Raw genomic sequence first — 17,462 nt, forward strand, 5'->3', positions numbered from 1 at the left:
AATCTAAAGAAAATGTTGGTCTTTACTAATGAAATCTGTGTATATAAAGGAAATGCAAAATCGGTGTGATCATGGGACAGGACATCTGACAGTCTTCTAGGTCAGCAAGAAACTACCCATTTAAAGTATTCATACTTCTGGAAAGTCCCTAAGTGTGGCATGTCTGCATTTCATGTCTATTTACATCTTAGTAAATCTGGATCACATTTGCTTAATTTACAAGTAAAAAGGGAATTTTCTCTCACTCCCCACAACTTCCACCTGGAATCAGAAAGCCAGGCTGGGTTCTTTCCTATTTGTGCATAGTCACAAAGATTCAGTATGGATTAAATAGGCCAAATTCTGCCTTCAGTTACATCTGCACAAGTTTTTTTTTGTTTTGTTTTGTTTTTTTGTTTTTTTGTTTTTTTTTTGAAGTGGGGTTTGCTTGGAGGTAAATGAGAAGAATTTAACTCTGCTAGTGAACTGTAGTTAGTTGTATGTTAGCTGCATGAGAAATGGTACGTTGCCCAAAGCTGTGTTGTTGCAGTGCTACTGTGTGTAAAGAGTAACAAAAACTGGAGTAACGTGCATAGATGTGACAGACAAACTTGCTTCCAGTGATCATGAAGTGTATCTTTTGTATACAGAAGTAAGACCACCACTTCACTCGGTGTATACAGCAAACTCACTTTGCTCTCACTGATGAGACAAAATTTAAATCAGTTAAGGGGTATCCTTGTGAATGAATAAAGACATGAGCCCAATGTTTTCTGCTTTGCAAAATGCTAGTTATGAGTCTGGGCCAAATTTTTCCCTTGTTATACCAGTGTAAAGTCAACCTAAATCTGATGTTTACACCAACGTAGAGGCACTGTACTGGTAACTTCATTCACTTCTAGATTTACCATAGTGTATGTCAGAGCTGAGTCTGGCTTTGCTTTAGCATTTTTCCTATAAGCAAGAGCTCCTTGTTCTGTAACGATTTCCAATTCCACTGCCTATATGGCTGGAATTGTCAGCAGGGCTTGGCTTAGCCACTGCTAGTGGGGTCAGATTTTCAACATCCAACATGCTGAGCTCTTGAAAATCTGACCCCAGATTTTAGTGGGGGCTGAGCAATCTTCAATGTAAAGCAATTAGAGCTGTTTAACCAATTGCACTATTTGGTATTCCTAGTCTAAACTTTGGGGCTAGGTCTGCTTCGTGCTGTGGCATTACTTCTGCAAAAGGGATGTTTTGCTCCCTAATCTAATATAAATAATGTGCCACTGATCTCTCGCTGTGAGGTCTCAGGCAGCTCTTGTAGAGATTGTGGATGTGGTTGGAACCTCCCTGGTTTCATGCAAGGTGGGGTGAATGCTACACTAATGGAGCTGATCTGCTAGGATTCCTCTCTCTCTCTATTTGTAGATGAGAGAAATCAACCCTAGCAGTGCTTTCCTAGCATTCACACAGTGCAGGTGGGAGAATGCTGCTCAGCTGCAGGAGGCAGATGCACTAGCTCTGCTCAAGGTAACATGCTAAAAATAGCAGGTAGCTTGGGGTAGCTACCTGAGTAGGTACCCAGGGGATATGGGTGGGTTTGTACTCAAGTGGCTATACTGCTATTTTTAGCATGTTAACTCAAGCAGAGGTAGCACGTGCTGTTGATTTGAGCCAGCAGGCACATGCCCAGCTGCAGTGTAGACATACCCGAAGAGTGAAGTTGGATTAAAGGGCAAACCACTCCGGGGGGGGGGCAGCCTGGTGTTTCTGTTGTGTTAATTCAGGGTAATATAAATATATATCAGAAGTGGCGCACCACGCTGGCAGGCTTTGAGACTTCATTCACTGACTGCCCTACTTAGCAAAAGCATTTTATATTATTATTTCTGTTTTCTCCTAATGCAGTCAAGAAGGGATCACTTAACATCTCCTTAGAGTCCAGAGGCAGCACTACCAATGAGATGCTCTATGCTAGTAATGTACTGGATGGAGAGGTCACCTCTGACCAGTCTTCAAATTCTGCCTCCATATGAAAGGGCAGATTGTCACAAACTGGTAAATCACCCAATCACCTCTTCGATAAATCATCCTGACTGGAAATGACTGATACCTGAGGCTCAGACAAACATTTATTCTGAAGAGCAATTTTTTGCCTTTGGCTTGCAACACATGCCAGCTCTTTTCAAAAACTTTCATAGGAGAAGATGCCCCCAGCTCCCTTTGGAGGTTCTTACCCACATCTATTATAGCAGCTGAACATTGTGTGATATAAATACATTTTCAGGAACAAAATCTAGCGCACACATTGCCAGCAAGTGCTCAGTCTGATTTTTGCACAGAGGTGTTCTCTGCCTCTTTTAGTTACGGAAAAGATTTTTTTTTTATATGGGCAAATAAATGAATAGGTATTCCAGTCTCTCAAACTTCCTCTCTGCACGTATAGCCATCCCAGGTACAATAGCTTGTCAATGTCATGCTCTGTGGAGCTGTTTTGTAGGAGCCCCTTGATAAAATATTAGCGCGCATCACCATTCTGTAACACTAGGGTCTATAACCTCTATGTTAAAGGGTATAGACCCTCATAACATTTTTAATGAAAAAAAACCTGAGCTTTTCTAACTTCTGTATCTTAGATAGTTGGTAGCTCCATACTAGCAAAAAGTCTTGATTAAATATTTGAAATGGCCATATTTTCATATATGCTCTTCTATTATAAACATAAATGGCAGAGATCAGGTTTTGCCCCCTAAATTCTTGTATGTGCTTAATACACCATTTGCAATTCTTTAATTACATTTTTTGCAACCAGTTTTACACTATCTAGTTTACATTTATCATTTTCAGTTATTTGCAGGTTATTGAAAAAATTGATTATGTATGCAGATTACATTGTCCTTAACATAAACATTTGTTCATACAAAGAAAGTTACTTTAAAAATCACCTGCATGCAACATTATGTGAATAAACACAGGGAGCTCACAATCTGCTTTGATCAGTTATGTCATTCATTACCGTTAAAAACCACTGCAAAGTCTCTCATACTTCCATTACAAAAGGCAGCAAGGTTCGACACCTGAATGAGTAAAACAGTTAAGTGACCCCATAAGGAATTAAAACATCAGTATTATTTCTAAATATGGGTTTGGTTTTCTTCTTTTCAGAATTTCCAAAATACCGTATGGTCTTTCCCACTCATTATTCTTCCATCCCTGCCAAAACTGTGAGCAGTGTCAAATTTTAACTGTGTGACTTTCTTTAAAACCAATGTGAAATAATTGATCAAAACACTATGCAGGATTTTGAATATTTAGTGAGTAATATCCACTAGGGACTGAGAGTTCTGGGAAATGTCATTTTTGGGTAACATTTCATTTTGATAAAGGCACACTATCAATTTAAAATATTTTTAAAAAGCAATTTCAGCAATATACAACAGTAGATAAAATTGTTTAGACAAGAATTTTAAGTTTACAATTCCCCTTTAAATTAAGAACTACTATATAGCAACTGAAGTCAGACTATTATTCTCCAAATATACCTAGGTTTGGATTTATTTTGATAATGTAGTGCATATTCCTGTTCCAGGAAGGAGGACTGCTAAACAGAGATGGGGTCCACCTATTGAAGGGGAAGAGCATATTTGGCTACAGACTGGCTAACCTAGTGAGGAGGGCTTTAAATTAGGTTCAATGGGGGCAGGTGACCAAAGCCCACAGGTAAGTCAAAAACATGGAGACCTGGGAGAAGGGTCGGAATCTGGGGGGGAGCATGGGCTGTTAGGGAGAGACAAGACAGAACTGGGGGGTGGGGGTGGAGAATCAAATCAATATCTTAGATGTCTGTATACTAATGCAAGAAGTATGTTGAATACACAGGAATAACTCAAAATGCTAGTAAATAAACACAACTATGACATACTTGGTATCACAGAGACTTGGTGGGATAATACGCATGACTGGATTATTGGTATTGAAGGATACAGCTTGCTCAGGAAGGACAGGCAGGGAAAAGAGGGAGGAGGTGTTGCTTTATATATTAAAAATGTATACACTTGGACTGAGGTTGAGATAGAAATAAGAGACAGACTTGTTGAAAGTCTCTGGGTAAGGATAAAAGGGGCAAAAAACAAGGGTGATGTCATGGTAGGGATCTACTACAGACCACCAAACCAGGAAGAAGAGGTGGATGAGGCTTTTTCTAAACAACTAGCAAAATCATCCAAAGCACAGGACTTGGTGGTAATGGTGGACTTCAACTACCCAGACATTGGTTGGGAAAAGAACACAGCAGGGCACAGATTATCCAAGAAGTTCTTGGAATGTATTGGAGACAATTTTTTATTTCAGAAGGTGGAGAAAGCTACTGGGGGGAGGCTGTTCTAGATTTGATTTTGACAAATAGGGAGGAACTGGCTGAGAATTTGAAAGTGGAAGGCAACTTGAGTGAAAGTGATCATGAAATGGAAGAGCTCACGATTCTAAGGAATGGTAGGAGGGAGAACAGCACAATAAAGGCAATGGATTTCAAGAAGGCAGACTTAAGCAAACTCAGGGAGTTGGTAGGTAAAATCCCATGGGAAAAACAATTGAAGACAGTTGGCAGTTTTTCAAAGAGGCATTATTAAGGTCAAAAGAGCAAACTATCCCACTGTGTAGGAAAGATAGGAAGTATGGCAAGAGACAACCCTGGCTTGACCAGGAGATCTTCAATGATCTAAAACTCAAAAAAGAGTCCTACAAAAAGTGGAACCTCGGTCAAATTACAAAGGATGAATATAAACAAATAACACAAGTATGTAGGGGCAAAATTTGAAAAGCCAAGGCATAAAATGAGATCAGACTAGCTAGAGACATAAAAGGAAACAAGAAAACATGTTACAAATACATTAGAAGCAAGAGGAAGACCAAGGACAGAGTAGGCTCATTACTCAATGAGAGGGGAAAGACAATAACAGAAAATGTGGAAATGGCAGAGGTGCTTAATGACTTATTTGTTTCGGTTTTCACCAAGATGGTTGGTGGCTATTGGATATCTAACATAGTGAATGCCAGTGAAAATGAAGTAGCATCAGAGTCTAAAATAGGGAAAGAACAAGTCAAAAATTACTTAGACAAGTTAGATGTCTTTAAATCACCAGGGCCTGATGAAATGCATCCTAGAATACTCAAGCTGACTGAGGAGATATCTGAGCCATTAGCAATAATCTTTGAAAAGCCATGGAAGACAGGAGACATTCCAGAAGACTGGAAAAGGGCAAATATAGTGTCCATCTATAAAAAGGGAAATAAGGACAACCCAGGGAATTACAGACCAGTCAGCTTAACTTCTGTACCTGGAAAGATAATGGAGCAAATAATTAAGCAACCAATTTGCAAACATCTGGAAGATAATAAGGTGATAAATAACAGTCAGCATGGATTTGTCAAGAACAAATCTTGTCAAACCAACCTGATAGCTTTCTTTTATAGGGTAACAAGCCTTGTGGATAGGGGGGGAAGCGGTAGATGTGGTATATCTTGACTTTATTAAGGCTTTTGATACTGTCTCTCATGACCTTCTCATAAACAAACTAGGGAAATACAACCTAGATGGAGCTACTACAAGGTGGGTGCATAACTGGTTGGAAAATCATTCCCAGAGAGTAGTTATCAGTGGTTCACAGTTATGCTGGAAGGGCATAACAAGTGTGTCCTGAAGGGATTGGTTCTGGGTCCGGTTCTGTTCAATATCTTCATCGATTTAGATAATAGCATAGAGACAACACTTATAAAGTTTGCAGACGATACCAAGCTGGAAGGGGCTGCAAGTGCTTTGGAGGATAGGATTAAAATTCAAAATGATCTGAACAAACTGGAGAAAAGTTCTGAAGTAAATAGGATGAAATTCAATAAGGACAAATGCAAAGTACTCCACTTAGGAAGGAACAATCAGTTGTACACATACAAAATGGGAAATGACTGCCTAGGAAAGAGTACTGCAGAAAGGGATCTGGGGATCATAGTGGATCACAAGCTAAATATGAGTCAACAGTATAACGCTGTTGCAAAAAAAATAAACATCATTCTGGGATATATTAGCAGGAGTATTGTAAGCAAGACCCGAGAAATAATTCTTCCGCTCTACTCCGTGCTGATTAGGCCTCAGCTGGAGTATTGTGTCCAATTCTGGGTGTCACATTTCAGGAAAGATGTGGACAAATTGGAGAAAGTCCAGAGAAGAGCAACAAAAATTATTAAAGGTCTAAAAAACATGACCTATGAGGGAAGATTGAAAACATTGGGTTTGTTTAGTCTGGAGAAGAGAAGACTGAGAGGGGACATGATAACAATAAAAGGTTGTTACAAGGAGGAGGGAGAAAAATTGTTCTTCTTAACAATTAGCCTGAAACTGGTGTAAAATTTGGTATTTGTAACTCTGTTGACTTCCCTGGAATTACTTATTCCCGATTTAGAGAAATGTGAATCAGGCTCAAAATAGTAGTATATACTCATGTTCAAAATGCAGGACTAGTCAACATAACTAATATTGTAAATAATTGAAAGCTTATGATGGAATGTTACATCCAGCTTTCATTATAGAAGCTGTGCCCCTCTCCTGCCACATTGCAGACTCTAAGTAATATTCCATCCATGCTCATTAAACAGAGATGGGCCTAAAGCAAAATCCTCAATTTTAGGTCTCTTCCAGATTTGAATATTGGTGCATAATTTCATCTCTACCAATACGTGCTTTTAGTAGGTATCAGCTGACATCTATAGTAGCCAAAAAGAACAAGCCAGGCCAACATCTTCACTCTCACAAACAAAAATGGACATATTATTTTTCCTTTCTTGGTATCAGAAGAAAAGGAAGGGTGGAGAAGAAAAGGTGGAATGAAAAGAGTGGGCCTTGAAGGAAGAACAAAAAATAAAATGGAGCTTCCATGTAATTTTGCAATATACACATATTATAAAGCTTAAGAAGGCTGAAAAATTAAGGTTCCTCTCAAGGGGACTGGTAGTTTCATACACCAGCAAGTTTTGCTCTTGCCTTTTTTTTTAAAATAAACTTATCAGAATCCCTTACTTTTAAGTAAAACCTGTTAAATGAATAATCATTATATATATAAGCTGTAAAATATTTTTTAAGTAATAAGAATTCACTGAAGAAGTCTTGCTGTTTGGATTTAGCTCTCAGAAAACATGCACTGAATGAAGCAGGCATCCTGTGGAAAATATAGTATGTGATCATGCAATTAAAGACTGTATCATAATGCATAGGCACAACTGGGGAGAATTCAGGTTGCATGAGACACTTTAATTCTGATATTTTCTAACTTTTGAGTTCTTGACTTTGCAACATTAATAATGTTCTTTTAACATAGTTTTTTGGGCATATTTTTTTACCCTTGCCGGGTGTCCCAGCTGTGAATAATATCTTTAAACTCAGTGTCAGCTCCTCAGATGAAGTAAGTCAGTGTAACTTCATGGATAGCTATGCTGATTTATACCAGCTGGCCCATTATATTTAACACACCCTTTGCTTTACCTTGCAGTAGCCATTTGTGAATTTCTAGGATACTTCCTTGCAACTGGCAAATTTGAATTTATATAGAAAAAATTAAAGACACAGAATATAATTGAGGTTTTTACATAAAAATGTGAAAGACAAATGTGGCCCCAGGAAAGTGCCACTGAAACCAATCACTGGACGGGCTCATTCGAGTACAACAAGTGCTGGATCTTCTCCCAGCTCCAGTTGTCAGGCAGATTGGGGTTTCAATAACAGGTAAAGTTGGCCACTTTTTATCTTTCTTTAAAAAAAGCACACTTACGACCTCACCTAGATCCCATTAAAGTCAGGGGCAAACTTTCATTGCCTTCAGCACTGGAAGAATCAAGCAGGCCACTACAGCACAGTTTAATTTAAAGTAAAATGGAAGGAGGAAAGTAGCACTAAAGGAGCATCCAAGAGGTGACTGATGTAGTAAATAAAAGTAAAACTATGTAAAGTGACCAAAAGATCCGAAAACTGAGAAATCCACGGGAAGGGCATAGTGACAGGAAATCTCTTCAAGGGAAACTGAGATTTCCTACGAATCGTCCCGCTGAAGGGAGATAGGGGATTGTGGAGTTTAGATGGGACTAGCTCTTCCCAGGGATTGTGGAGTCAGTTGACCCTTCATGCAGCAGCACTGACTTTTCTTCCCCCTTACCATGGCTTTTATACAGCACTATGGTGAGACTAATGACCTTTCAGTTCCTACACTGCAATCCAATGGGCCTCCAAGGGACATGGTCATGGCTATATGTCTGCAGGGAGGCCACATGGCTACATGTGCAGATGGGATGCTCTGCACATTTAGTGTTCAGCTGGCATTACAACCTATCCAAAGTAGCTTCAGTCTCTGGATCAAATGCTAGACATGTTCACTTCCAGGTTTTGAACATTAAGGGATTCTAAACACCAGGCTCCCAGGAAGGTAGCTGGGGAGCGGAGAAAATTTTCATGGTCCCTTGCCAACCTTCCAACTCAGAGAGATTTGAACTTGATAAACTGGCTCCCAGAGCCATACAATTCGTATGTGGCTAAAATAATGCAAAGGATGCTCCAGCTTGTTGATACTAACTACAGACATCATCATATTTTCATCTAGTTTGTACAAAGGGCTCTAAGGATGTGCAGAGGCCAGCTAAGAAATTAATCTGCCAATACATGAGAGAATTCAAACGTTTCTTAAGAATAGTTGTAAACAGCTGACACATTCACTCTTTATGCAGATATTCACCTTAGACTCCTTTATTAGTTTACCTCTCAGATTCTTCTATCAGTGGTTAAAGTCAATCAAAATAGGAGGAAGTGCACCGTGATATTGGACACAAGTCTTGAAGTTCTAGGGTAATGTGGCATGACTTCACTAGGTGGCGATAGAAGCAGGAAAGGAGAGAATGGGAGCAAGAGAAGAAACGTACTTGAGTGGAGTTGTGCTCAGGCAGCCCATAGCCAGCTGCATGAAGAAGGGTGGGTGTGTAGGTGGGTGTGTTTCAGCCGTGGATGGAGCTGGATAGGTGTGATAAATGAAGGGGGCGGGGGGGGGGAATGTAGCTTCCTTTTATGGACACTCAGCCAGCCAGTTAGCTATAAAGTCCCTCGTGGTGGCTGTTCTCTGCTTGCTTTACCTGTTTTAGCTCACGAAGGCTTATGCTCAAATAAATTTGTTAGTCTCTAAGGTGCCACAAGTACTCCAAAGTTCCCCAGGTAAAGGAAAAGGAGTGGATACCTGACCAAAAGAGCCAATGGGAGGGCTAGAACTTTTTTAAAATGGGGAAAAAACCTTCCCTGTGTGTGTTGTCTCTCCGGGAACAGAAGGCAGCAGGAATGCTGTGTGAGGCTTGAACTAGGTATAAAAATTAATCTTTCATACCTAGAAGAAATTATTGGACAGGGCATGTTTAAACAGATGCAATTAGGGTTTTTTTTTTAATATATATTTTGGCTTGTGGATCTCCTCGGTGCTAACCCCAGATGCTTTTGTTTGCTTGTAAACTTTAAGCTGAACCCCAAGAAAGCTATTTTGGGTGCTTAATTTTTGTAATTGTTTCTTTTAAGCTCTAGCAAAAAGCCTAAGTTCCAGATGTATTTTTTTCCTTTTTGTTTTTAATAAAATGTACCTTTTTTAAGAACAGGATTGGATTATGCACGTTGTTTGATTAGCTGGTAGCCACAGCTAATTTCCTTTGTTTTCTTTCTGAGCTCTTCCCCAGGGCTGGGTGGTGTGAAAGGGCTTGAGGCTACAGGGAGGAATTCCCAAGTGCTCCTTCCTGGGTTCAAAGAGGTTTGTTTTGCATTTGGGTGGTGGCAGTGTTTACCAAGCCAAGGCCAGAGAGAAGCTGTAACCTTGGGAGTGTAATACAAGCCCGGAGTGGCCAGTATTCATTTTTAGAATCCTTGCAGGCCCCTACCTTCTGTACTCAAAGTGACAGAGTGGGGATTCAGCCTTGACATGATGGCAGAGCAGTGGGCTCATTTTGAACCAGAAGCACAGACTCAGGATTTTAAAAGGACACATTTTTCCTTTTGGCTGCTTGAAAGCCAGGGAGTTTTTTCTTTCTTTCTTTTCTTTGCTGCTGCTGCTTTGCTGAACAAGACCAAAGGATTAGCCTGCAAAGCCAGGGAATCCAACAAGCAGGTTTTCTTTTTCTTTTCTAGCTTCATGGTAACGAAATAGCTAGGCTAGAGTAGGGCAACTTGTGCATGCGGTTGAGGTCAGGCACCAAAACCCTAGAGCAACCAGTCTTCCCAAAGTGGCATGCCCCAGGGAAGACAGACCCAGATCAAGACCAGACATCCAGCTCCATGACAGAAATGCAGGGAAAGGATGGGGGACCTGGAACTTCCCAAGAGGGAAGGGTCAGCCCTCCCCAACCCGAGATCCCGGTGCCAGGATGGAGGGATGCCTTTAACTCAGACCAAGTTCTAACTAAGGCAGAAAGGAATTTCTACCTAGAGATGAAGCGGAGGTCAAGCACTTGGAGGCGGAAGCAGAGGCAAAGTGCTTGGAAGCGGAGGCGAAGTGCTTGGAGGTGGAAGGAGAGGAGAGAGGAAAAGCGCTTGGAAATGAAGCACTTGGAGGCAGAAATGGAGCTGAAGTGCTTAGAGCTGGAAAAGGCTAAGCTGGATCAACCAGGTAACCCTAACAGGCCTTCTCCAGGTACCGCTCCCCATTCCAAGAAATTCTCCACATACAAGGTAGGTGATCATACAGAGGCCTTCTTAGAAAATTTTGAAAGGGCCTGCCTTGGGTACAGCACCCCTCCAAACCAGTATATGGTGGAGCCGAGGCCGCAGCTCAGTGGACCCTTAGCAGAGGTGGCAGCTAAAATGCCTAAAGAACACATGAACAAGTATGAACTTTTTAAACAAAAGGTCAGAATTAGAATGGAACTAAAACCTGAGCATCCCCGTCAGTGGTTCAGAGCCCTAAGTTGGAAACCAGATGTGGCATTTTTCAGACATGCCTACCACATTGTGAAACATTGGGATGCCTGGATATCAGGAGCAAGTGTTAAATCTCTGGAAGATCTGTCTCTTCTAATGCAAATGGAGCAGTTCTTAGAGGGTGTTCCTGTGGAAATAGAAAGGTACATCCTAGATGGGAAGCCCAAAATTGTAACTGAGGTGAGGGAGATTGGAACCTAATGGGTGGAGGTGGTGGAGAAGAAGAAAGCTAGTAGCAGTTGGAGCGGATACCAGAAGGGGCAACTCGAGACAACACCCCACCATCGGGGTCAGCCCAAAGCCCCACCTCACAAGGAGGAGCCCTCCACACAGCCAGGGAGATCCCAGGTGCCCTCTCGCCCCACCATCCCACTCTCCAACCACCCACCTCGCCCCAGTCCCCAGTCCGCTGGGAGATGCTTTAAATGTAACGAGCTGGGGCATGTAAAGGCCAACTGTCCCGAGAGCATCAGCCGACTACAACTCATCATCCCGGAGTCCCACCAAGAGCCTTCAGGCCCAGATGTCTCACAAATACCCACAGAGCGAAGGGAAACTGTGAGTGTGGGCGGAAGGAAGGTTACTTCATGGAGGGACACTGGAGCATAGGTGTCAGCTATCCACCAATCCCTGGTGGACCCCAAATTCATCAACCCAGAGGCCCAAGTGATGGTGCAACCCTTTAAGGCCAACTCTTTTAACTTGCTTACAGCCATGTTGCCTGTCCAGTACAAGGGCTGGTCAGGAATATGGACTTTTGCAGTCTACGATGATTATCCCATTCCCATGCTGCTGGGAGAAGACTTAGCCAACCATGTGAGGCTAACAAAAAGGGTGGAGATGGTCTAAAAGGCCTCCACACCTAACTCCATTCCTGAGCCTCCTGCTGGAACCCAGCCAGAGGTGGTGGGACGAGACTCCAGACCAGAGTCTATGGCAGCAGTTGTAGAGCCAGTTCCTGGGACCCAGCCAGAACCAGTCCAAGAATTGGAACTGGCAGAGCAGTCAGCACCAGAGGCCATGCTCACAACCCCACCAGAGTCAGGGGAGCCTGCACCAAAGGGCGCCACAGAGCCTGCACCTGCAGCAGCAGCTAAACCGGCGCAAGAGGCTTGACTGGAGCCTGAAATACCATCTACTGCATCAGCGGAGAGCAGTTCACAGTCGACAGAAACAACCCCATCACCTGCATTGCTTCCAGTGGGACCAAGCCCAAGTCTACAACCCAGCAAGGAACTAATGTCTCCAGCATCAAGGGAACTGTTCCAGGCAGAGCAGGAAGCAGATGAGAGACTCAAGGGAGCTTGGACAGTGGCATGGAGTGACCCCCTGCCTCTTAGCTCTTCTAACAGGTCCAGATTTGTTTTCGAAGGAGAATTCTTATACAAGGAGACTCTTTCTGGTGAGCACAAGGAGGACTGGCATCCTCAGAGACAGTTGGTAGTTCCAACTAAGTATAGGGAAAAGCTCTTGAGCTTAGCCCACGATCACCCTAGTGGCCATGCTGGGGTGAACAGGACCAAGGACTGTTTGGGGAAGTCATTCCACTGGGAGGGGATGGGCAAGGATGTTTCTACCTATGTCCGGTCTTGTGAGGTGTGCCAAAGGGTGGGAAAGCCCCAAGACCAGGTCAAGGCCCCTCTCCGGCCACTCTTCATCATTGAGGTTCTATTTCAGCATGTAGCTGTGGATATGCTCGGTCTTTTCCCTAAGCAGACATCCAGAGGAAAGCTGTACATACTGACTTCCATGGATTTTGCCACCCGATGGCTGGAAGCAGTAGCTCTAAGCAACACCACAGCTAAAAGCGTAAGCCAGCCATTGGCAGACATTTTTGCGAGGGTAGGTTGGCCCTCCGACACCCTTACAGATTCAGGAATTAACTACAGCTGGACCATGAAATGTCTTTAGGAAGCTCATGGGGTGAACTACTTGGTTGCTACATGTGACAGAGTGCTGGCCAGGAGGTCCTGAGCCAGTCCTCTGTTAGCCCAGCTCCAATTAAGAAGCATTAATTGGGGCTGTCTGAGTATGCCACACCTAATTGATAGAAGGGAAGCACCTGCAGGCCTCATTAGCTAGGGAGCTATATAGGGCTGGCAGGAAGGAAGTGAAAGGGGGGGAGAAAGGAAAGGGAGGAACCAAGGGCTGTGCGTCCCTGCTTGCGGGAGAAACTAGCTGTCTCCCAGGTTGCTAGTTTGGAGCAGTCTGTAAATAGAAGGCGGTGATAGCTGACATTGTAAATAAAAGGCACTGGTGATTGCACGCAGAAGAGGTCTCTGGCTGATTTGTGGGCGCAGAGGTCACATAGTGCGAGGGCGAACAGGAAGCCCTCGTTACACCACCCCTTATCACCATCAAACAAATGGCCTAGTGGAAAAGTTTAATGGGACTTTGGGGGCCATAACACGTAAATTCTTGAACGAGCACTCCAATGATTGGGACCTAGTGTTGCAGCAGTTGCTCTTTGCCTACAGGGCTGTACCACATCCCAGGTTGGGATTTTCACCCTTTGAACTCATTTATGGTCATGAAGTTAAGGGGCTTACAGCTGGTAAAGCAGCAATGGGAGTGGCTTACATCTTCTCCAGGAACTAATATTTTGGATTTTGTAACCAACCTGCAAAATACCCTCAAAGACTCTCTAGCCCTTGCTTGAGAAAACCTACAGGATGCTCAACAGGAGCAAAAGGCCTGGTATGATAAACATGCCAGAGAGTGTTCCTTCAAAGTAGGTGACCAAGTCATGGTCCTGAAAGCGCTCCAGGCCAAGAAGATGGAAGCATCATGGGAGGGGCCATTTATGGTCTGAGAGCACCTGGGAGCTATTAATTACCTCATAGCATTCCCAGACCCTACCCTAAAACCTAAAGTATACCATGTTAATTCTCTAAAGTCCTTTTATTCCAGAGAAATCAAGGTTCTCCAGTTTAAAGCCCAGGAGAGAGATGACGCTGAGTGGCCTAAAGGAGTCGACTATGACGGAAAAAGCAATGGTGGCATGGAAGAGGTGAGCCTTTCCATGACCCTTGGGCATGAGCAGCGACAGAAATCCAGGAGCTCTGCACCTGCTTCGTGCCAAAGTTTTCAGCCACCCCAGGATGGACAGAATGGGCGTACCACTCCATTGACACAGGTGATGCTTGCCCAGATAGAGCCCAACCCTACTGGATGGCTCCTCAAGCCAAAACCACAATAGAAAGGGAGATCAAGGACATGTTACAGATGGGTGTAATCTGCCCCTCAGAGTGCATGGGCCTCTCCAGTGGTTCTGGTTCCCAAACCAGATGGGGAAATCGCTTTTGTGTGGACTACTGTAAACTAAATGCTGTAACTCGCACAGAAAACCATCCAATGCCATGCACAGATGAGCTACTGGAGAAACTGGATGTGCCCAGTTCATCTCCACCTTAGACTTAACTAAGGGATACTGACAAGTGCCGCTAGATGACCCATCCAAGGAAAGGTAAGCCTTCATCATCCATGTAGGGCTGTATGAATATAATGTGTTCTCTTTCGGACTGCAAAATACACCCGCCACCTTCCAGAGACTGGTAGATAACCTTCTGGCTGGATTTGGGGAATTTGCAGTCGCCTACCTTGACGATGTGGCTATATTCTCAGATTCATGGGCCGAATATCTGGAACACCTTTAACCTGTCTTTCAGCACATCGGGAGGCAGGATTAACCGTTAAGGCCAAAAAGTGTCAAATAGGCCTAAACAGGGTAACGTACCTTGGACACCAGGTGGGTCAAGGTACTATCAACCCCCTACAGGCTAAGGTAAATGCTATCCAAAATTGGCCTGTCCCTAAGCCAAAGAAGCAGGTCCAATCCTTGCGCTTGGCCGGGTATTACCGACAATTTGTACCACACTACAGCCAAATTGCCACCCCACTGACAGGCCTGACCAGGAAAAAACAGTCAAATGCAGTTCAGAGGACTGAGAAGTGACAGAAAGCCTTTAACCAGCTTAAGGCGGCCCTTACGTCTGACCCTGTACTGAGGGCCCTAGTCTTCGACCAACCGTTTGTCATAACCACAGATGCGTCCAAGCGTGGTGTAGAAGCAGTTTTAATGCAGGAAGGACCAGATCAACAATTCCATCCTGTCGTGTTTCTCAGCAAAAAACTTTGAGAGGGAAAGCCACTGGTCGGTCTCAGAAAAAGAATGTTACGCCATTGTGTATGCTCTGGAGAGGCTACAAGCATACATTTGGGTTCCACCTGCAGACTGACCGTGCTGCACTGAAGTGGCTTCAAACTGTCAAAGAGACTAACAAAAAACTTCTTTGGTGGAATTTAGCTCTTCAAGACTTTGATTTGAAATACAACACATTTCAGGAGCCTCTAACAAAGTGGCTGATGCACTCTCCCAGGAAGGTTTCCCAGAATCAGCTGGGTAAAAATGTCCCTGTATTCCAAGTATTGTAGTCCTTGAAATGTAAAAAGTACTGTTTAGTTCTTCATGTAATTATTAGTAAAATTAGAGGTGCATGTATCTTATTAACTCTGTTTCCTAAACCTCCAGGAAGAAATCCCAGCCGGTGTGGACCCGACCTGAACCAGACTGGCCAGCACCATCTGTGATTTCGGGAGTGTGTGATAAATGAAGGACGGGGGTAGCTTCCTTTTATGGACACCCAGCTAACCAGTTAGCTATAAAGTGCCTCTTGGTGGCTGTTCTCTGCTTGCTTTACCTGTAAAGGGTTAACAAAGTTCCCCAGGTTAAGGAAAAGGAGTGGGCACCTGACCAAAAGAGCCAATGGGAGGAATAGAACTTTTTAAAATGGGGACATTTTTTCCCCCTTTGTTTGTGTGTTGTGTCCCTCTGGGAAAGAGGGGAACAGAGGGCAGCAGGAATGCTGTGTAAGGCTTGAACCAGGTGTAAAAATTCATCTTCCATACCCAGAAGAAATTATTGGACAGAGCATGTTCAAATAGACGCGATTAGGGGTTTGTTTTTTTAAAATTATTTTGGCTTGTGGATCTCCTCAGTGCTAACCCTATATGCTTTTGTTTGCTTGTAAACTTTAAGCTGAACCCCCAAGAAAGCTATTTTGGATGCTTAATTTTTGTAATTGTTTCTTTTAAGATCTAGCAAAAAGCCTAAGTTCCAGATGTATTTTTTTCCTTTTTGTTTTTAATAAAATGTACCTTTTTAAAGAACAGGATTGGATTTTTGGTGTCCTAAGAGGTTTGTGCATGTTATTTGATTAGCTGGTAGCCACAGCTAATTTCCTTTGTTTTCTTTCTCAGCTCTTCCCAGGAGGGGGAAGGGGGTGTGTGTGTGTGAAAGGGCTTGAGGGTACCCCACAGGGAGGAATTCCCAAGTGCTCCTTCCTGGATTCAAAGGGGTTTTTTTGCATTTGGGTGGTGGCAGCGTTTACCAAGCCAAGGTCAGAGAGAAACTATAACCTTGGGAGTGTAATACAAGCCTGGAGTGGCAAATATTAATTTTTAGAATCCTTGCAGGCCCCTACCTTCTGCACTCAAAGTGACAGAGTGGGGATTCAGCCTTGACAGTAGGTGTTCCATGCCCATTTCTATAAAATGTAAACGTCAGCAAGATGGAGCCATCTTACTGATTCAAAAACAAGAATGAGGGACAATGGTGGGACTTGACCAGAAATGTTTGAAATACCTGATGCCATTTCATGCAACGTAGAAAATTAAAACCATTCCAAAGATAGGGTTTTGTATAGAATCTTACGTTATGTGCTCCCTGAGGGGAGAAAGAGCTGGAGGCAGTGGGTCTTCCTCCCTCATTGCCACTTGGAGGGTGGACTGATCTTTCCCCCATTACTGGAGAATGAATGTCTCCTAGCTGTGATACTATGACTTCCCTCATCATGTTTTGCTGATCCATCTACTGGCAAGAGGCTGGGAGCCCCAGAAACTTCTTATCCAAGCACCATCCCCTTCAGCAGCTCCCACTTCAGAGTCCTCTGCCTGGGGAGACCTCCTCTGCTACATGCAAAGGGAGAGCTCCTCCCCTTATCCCTCTCCTGGCTTGTGAAAGGAGAAGCAGCTGTACTCCTCTGAGCTGTCCCTGGCCTGTGTATTACAGTTCATCCCACTGCATGATTGTGGAAAGCTATAGTATGAAATGAATTTGCTAAACTCTACCTTTCTCATTTACTTTAATTTAATTCTTAATTTAAATCAGACTGTTTTTAATCTACAAAAGTATTTGTGGTTTTGCTAGAAATTGTGCTGATTTGTACTTGGTAATAGGCATTAACATTCAGCTGATGGTTGCTTCGTTATGATAAAGCAGAAACAATGAACTCTTACAGCACAAAAAGGTGAAGGTAGATGATATTTACTCATTGTTCAGCATCTCTGTTTCATTTCAGTGATTCTGAGCAGAGAATGCTAGTGGGCCTGATTCAGAGCTCACTGAGGGTCCAGTCCTGGGAAGTATGAAACCACCACAACATCTCCTGATTGCCGTTGGAGTTGAGGACGCCCCACACCTTTCAGGGTTGGGTTCTTTCACCGCTGATGTAAAACT

Source organism: Natator depressus, chromosome 11 (assembly GCF_965152275.1).
Source record: "Natator depressus isolate rNatDep1 chromosome 11, rNatDep2.hap1, whole genome shotgun sequence".
NCBI lineage: Eukaryota > Metazoa > Chordata > Testudines > Cheloniidae > Natator > Natator depressus.